We start from the raw sequence: 6,683 nt of genomic DNA on the forward strand, positions 1-6,683 counted from the left end.
CACGGCATAGAATGAATGGTGCTGTTTTTTGTATGTGAATGCATGCTGGAATTAAAAGGGAAAGCTGGAAAGGTGATGAAATGCACGGCATAGAATGAATGGTTGTTGGTGTGTGAATGCATGTGTTGAATGATTAAAGTGTATGTGGGTGAATATGTAGCTGAAAATGCATGTGAATGCATGCTGGAAATGCAATGTGAAGTCACGGCAAAGGGTGAAGTGGATGTGAAATGGGAGTGCATGTGTGTGAATGTGATGAAAATGCATGTGATGCATGGCAAAGGGCTTTGTTTATGTGTTGGCATGGGAATTTCTGGTTCTAAGGCTTTGTTTGCTTGGGCTAGGCCCTTTGTTTTATGTTCTAAAGTGCACACAAAGCTTCAATTTTGTCCAACACTTTGGCTCCAAGCATAAGCTATCCATTCTTGGCCCTCTTACAGGTGAAGACTCCATGATGACGGATGCAACAACAGCTACGATAGTAGCTAGGAACCTCCTCACTCCTAAAGATAGTAGGCTGCTTTCAGGACGGTCCGATGAGTTGGCCGTTCAAGAGTCCCTAGCTCTCAGTGTTCAGTGTGCGGGCTCTGTGTCCAACATGGGCCAACGCCTACTTGCTCGCTCCCGTCAAGTTGAATCGTTGATGGCAGAGGTGGAAAATCTTAAGCAAGAGATCAAACAGCTTAAGCACGAGAATAGAAGTTTGCACGTGCTTGCAAATAATTATTCGACGGGCATGAAGAGGAAGCTTGATGAGCTGCAAGAATCTGAATGCCGAATTCAAAGTGACCGTCAAAGGCTTTCGGCTTTCCTCCAGAGGCACCTTTTTCCTGCGTCATCTAGCGTTCCACCAAGTATTGAGGCCTCGAATGATCTATCTTCGATGCCTCCCGCTTCGATGCCTCCCGCTCCGATGCCTCCCGCTCCGATGCCTCCCGCTTCTAGAGTTTTGCCAAGTAGTGGGGATTCACGTAAACAACCTTTGTGAAAGTTACATTCTTTTATTCTTTTTTTTTTTTTTTTTTTTAATTGTAACTTCTCGGAGATCAATGCTTTATTTTATTCAGTGTATTGGGTTGCCTCCCAAGTAGCGCTTTCTTTATCGTCTTGCAGCCGGACGATGGTATGCTCATTCCTCACTTAAGGCCCACGACATGGAGGAGTATGTCCTCCACGACATGCCCTTCAACACTTCCATAATACGGCTCACTGAATGGGCGGGGATAATGATCCTCCCTGATGGTGATGTTTTGTTTCTGAACGTCCATGTACATGCTCCCATCACCTTGAAATTGATTGGGTACCTGCACCAAAGAAGGTAACAACCTATTAGTTGAAATGGGAATCGGAATTGGGATTGGAGACTTACTAGGATGTTGTGGCAGTGCCCCAAGGGCAGCCACCCTCTTGCCAATTTTAGCACAAGGCACGACCATATTGGATGTTTTTAGGGTAGTGGCATGCTCGTTGTGCTCCAATCCAATTCCTTCCTCGATGGTGATTCTAGATGCATCCTTCTTGATTTGTGCGGATCCTTTCGGCCCTATGTCCTTATGCACATCTATGACAAAACAAGAATGAACATCATTAGTATTCTTAATAGATTCAGAAACTTTAAAGTTAATCGTATCACCACCAAACTCCATAGTTAAGGCTCCTTTGGCCACGTCAATCTTGGTGTAGGCTGTTTTCATGAAAGGTCGTCCAAGTAAGAGTGGCGATGGTGGAGAGTGGGTTGAATCCTCCATGTCAAGCACATAGAAATCTGCAGGAAAAATCAAGTGGTCCACCTGCACCAAAACATCTTCCAAAACTCCTCTCGGGTATGCATTAGATCGATCAGCTAATTGAATAATGACACCATCATTTTTAAGCTCTCCTAGATTCATAGATGCATAAACAGAGTATGGCATGACATTAATTGATGCACCTAAATCTAGCATAGCATGTTCGAACCTTTTATTACCAATTACACAAGGGATGGTGAAACTACCTGGATCTTTGCATTTAGGTGGTAACTTCCTTTGCAATATTGCAGAGACATTCTCACTTACATGTACCACCTCTTTCTCCCGAATCCGTTTCCTTGTTGTACAAATCTTCTTCAAAAACTTAGCGTACTTTGGAATTTGCTTTATTGCATCAAGGAGCGGGATATTGACATGCACCTTCCTAAACGTCTCCAGGATGTCTTTTTCATCCTCCTCTATCTTGGCTTGCATAAACCTGCTAGGAAAGGGCACGTTTGGTGGAATCACATTAGAAACAATTGAGTTTGGACCTACTTACATTTGTTGGACGGCCTAGGAGCTTGAAGTGGTTGCGGCAAAGGTTGCTCCACCCTTGCCGTGGCTTTGCCCTTGCTCTCTTCCTCTTTCAGCAACCTTTCATCCTCTTCTTGGCTTGATTTTGGTGGTTGTGAGGTGGTTCCAACTTCCTTGCCACTTCTTAAGGTGATTGCATTGGCAGTTTTGAAACCACCCTTTGGATTGACTACCGTAGTGCTTGGTAACTTACCATTTTCACGGAATTGTCCCAAAAATTCGGCCATTTGGCCCATTTGCTTCTTTAGCTCATTAACCTCCTTTGCTTGGTTCTGTATTCCCTGCGCCATTGTGGTTAGTAACTGATATGTTTTATCGTCATTCATAGACGTACCTGTGTTGGTTTGGGATGATTGTGCCTGAGGAGGTGGTTGTGGTGCCATTGGCCTTGGAAAGAAACCCGGGGGTTGTCGGAATCCACTTTGTTGGGCATATTGTGGTGCATCTCTCCATCTGAAATTGGGGTGATCTCTCCATCCGGGGTTGTAGGTGTTGGAGTATGGATCATGTTTGGGTTGGTTTTGGCCTTGGAAACCAATGGCATTGGCAGACTCCCATCCTCCATTCTCTATCAACTGAGGGCATGTCTCGGATGGATGCCCTTGCATTGAACACACGCCACACACTTGGTTTTCTTGTGGTTTTGACCCCTTGACAACCTGAGACACGAGAGAAGTAAGATTAGCCGATTGTGATTGAATATCAGAAATTGCACTTACCTCATTCACACTTTGTTGCCATGGCCCCTCTCTTTGTCCAACACCTTCATATTGTTGAGCGTTGTGTGCTCGGTTGGCAATTAGAGCTTTTGCATCCACTAGAGTCTTGTCCACTAATGCACCACCCGCCGAAGCATCTAGCATTTGACGTTCCATGGGAAGGAGTCCCTCGTAGAAATATTGAATGAGCAGCTCATCCTTCATTTGGTGCTGTAGACATGAAGCAACAAGTGATTTAAAACGTTCATAATAAGATGGAAACGACTCACCTTGATTTTGTTGGATGCCACTAATTCGTTTCCTCAAGAGAATGATCTTTGCAATGGGAAAGAATTTCTCTAAGAATGCACGTTTCATACTTTCCCAAGAATTGACAGTTCCAGGGGACAATTCAAACAACCAATCTTTGGCCTTGTCCATAAGTGAGAATGGAAAGGTCTTCATCTTCAAAATATTCCCATCAACGTTTATGGGTGTCATACTTGAGCAAACTACTTCAAATTCCTTAAGATGTTTGTTAGGATCTTCCATGGACAACCCATGGAATTTAGGAATATGATGTAATAAACTAGACTTAAGTTCAAACTCATCGGTCTTCTCAGGGGCTGCATTGGGGTATTGGATGCAAAGAAGGGCTGCATTGGCCAAACCCGAGGCAGAAAGCTCCTTGATGGTCCGATTGTCCACTGCCATGGTTGGTACTTCCTCTTTAAATTCAGGTTCGGGACTAGGAGGATTAGACGCTTGCGATTTCTTTTTCCTTCTCAAAGTCCTCTCGAAATCACCGTCAAAGTCGGAGATATGCTCACGAACAGGTTGTGAGCTATGGGTCATAAACTAGTACCTACACACAAGAACTAACAAGGTTAGCAATCAATCTAATAGAGTCGGCACAAGTAAGGAAATAAGGTGCCACACACGGCACAAAAACAAAACACACACACACGGTGCAAAAAAAAATTAAAACAAAACAGAACTGAACAATTTAAACAAGACTCAAGACAAGGGATTAGCAACTTTGCCAATCCCCGGCAACAGCGCCAAAATTTGATGCGAGAATTATACGCACACAAATTAAACCCTATTTGTGACAATTGTAGTAATGATGTAAGTAGGGATCGTTCTAACCGGGGATTAACTAGGGGTGCTAATCTACTTTGAATTGACTCAGAAACACAAAAACTAAACTTAAAGACTCTTAACAAGACTACTATGACTCAGAACAGCTTTGAAACACTCAAAACTGCCTAAAACAATCAAATTGACTCAAACAAAAACTAGAACTTAATTTGTACGAATTTAAAAGTGTTTGTGACTCCAAATACTTAAAAACCAAAATAAGACAGATTATAATGACTAAGACTTAACAAAATATGGGGGGATTGTGTTTGGACGAGATTAAATTAAATGGACAGATATAATTAAGGGCAAAAATGTAAGTATGAATGTGATGAAAATATGGATGGAATGCTAGCTAGAAGGTTCTTCTCCACACATGTTACACTTGCATACAAGATTGATTTTCAGTTGGTCTTTCGATAAATTATGAAACTCAACACCCCGGGTTAATTAGGTCCGCTTAAATTAACCGTCAAGTTCTCCTTAAGTTAATGAATTGGATGGGTTTGCGCAACGCAATTCACAACATTCTCCAAAAGTCCTTTACGTGAAAAACACAATAAAGATACAATCAAAGATCATTAAGCATCATGAAAACTATAAGTGTTGACGAGGCCTTCGTTACTATGAAAAGCATGAAACTAGTGCCAAGAATTCATTTAACGCGATTGTTTATAAGCAACCTCCACTACTTGTGAATATAAGTTCATAACTATTAGGTGAAACTCACGTATATTCTAGCGTCATATTCATGCATGAAAATTAAGCGTGCACTCTCAATAAACATACATAAATAAGTTATCAATCAAACAGTTAAACAAATTGAATCCACAACTTATGAAATTCCAACCAAAGGTAATCAATTCATATTGCAAGCATAAACATGGTTTCGAATCACCCCCTAGCTAAAGGGGTTTTAGTTCCTCATACGTACAAGACAAAGAGAATTGAAATTAAACATTGAAATCAAAGGAAAAGAAACACCTAAACATTCCAACAACTCAAACTTGAATTGTATGAACGTTTAGGCCCTCTTGTCTTCCTCATTGTTGCGGCACAAGGTCTAAGGATAGGTTTTGGAGGGATGGGGAGTGGTTGGAGTGGCTGCAATGGAGGAGAAAAATGCTGGAAAATGAAAGGGGATGCACGGCAAAGAATGGGCTGTTTTGTGTTGGTGTGTTGTGTGATTGTTTTGTGGTGAATGGGAATGGTGTGTATGAATGCATTGCATGGTTTTATAGGGAGAGAATGGATGGGAGAGCATGTTAATAGCAGCTAGGAGGGAATGATTAAAGAGGGAATGCATGTGGAATGACAACTAGGTTGGTTGGTGGAAAGCTGAAAATGCAAAGGGGAATGCTGGAAATGGGATGGAAGGCACGGCAATGGGTGGTTTTGTGTGCATGTGGCTGAATTGTTTGTTGGGAAAGCTTGTGAGTGAATGATTAAAGATGCATGTGGATGAATTATAGAATGGGAAAGCATGTGATTGACAACTAGGGTGAATGGTGGCTGCAATGATGAAGTGGGATGGCTGAAATTAGAATGGGAGGCCACGGCAATGGTTGTGTTTGGGTGCATGTGGCTGAAATTGGTAGGTTATGCATGGGTTAGGATGGTTTTTGGGAAGAGAATGGGCTAGGCCCTTTGTTTTATGCCCTAAAGTGCATACAAGGCCTTCAATTTCGTCCAACACTTTGGCTCCAAGCATAAGCTATCCATCCTTAGCCCAACAGTGCTCCAAAAGGCCCCAAAAGGCTCCACAATGCATCCTTTCGTCAAATACGTCTTATGATCCTGAAAACACACAAAAGAAGCTTGAAGAATTAAAATAACTCAGAATTAATAACATAAATGCACGAAAACGAGCCAACTAAGTTGCCTAAATATGCTCCTATCAGCGAACGCACGAATTGTTTGACGAGGTAGTCCCCCTCTGTCCCAGCATTATTGCAAGTTTCAATGAAATGGGCGACATGTTGCTTCGGGTTGCCTTTTCCATCGAACTGCATGAATTTTGGGGGCTGATAACCCCTTGGCATCTTCAAAGCATCAATCTTCTTGGAGTAAGGCCTTGAGTACAGTACGGAGTCATGCGAGCTTCCTTCGTACTGTGTCTTGATAGTGCTTGCGATCATCTCCTATAGCTGCTGGATAGAGAGAGATCCCATGAATGTCGTTGCTTGGTCTAGCTTCGGCTTCTCTTCAACTTTCTTCGTTGATGGCCAACATTTAGGTCGACTTTCACATCGGGCAGCGCATCTAGTTGGTTGACAAGTGCGGCAATCTGCAAGTCCTTCTTTTCCACAGTCCGTGTGAGCTTTGCGATTGCTTTATTCATCTGAGCTAGCTGCTCCTCGATTGAAGTTGCTCCAGTGGTCATGACTTGCATAGTTGTACTGCCGCTCAAATCAGCATCGGAGAGTAGGGACTATGAGTATTTCCTCGAGCTCTCTCCTCTTGATGCCCTTAGCGAGGCTAGGGTGATCACAGGCTCGTGCCTCAGGTGTTCTTGTTCATT

The sequence above is a fragment of the Pyrus communis genome, chromosome 6 (assembly GCF_041283825.1).
Source record: "Pyrus communis isolate YQ-2024b chromosome 6, ASM4128382v1, whole genome shotgun sequence".
NCBI lineage: Eukaryota > Viridiplantae > Streptophyta > Magnoliopsida > Rosales > Rosaceae > Pyrus > Pyrus communis.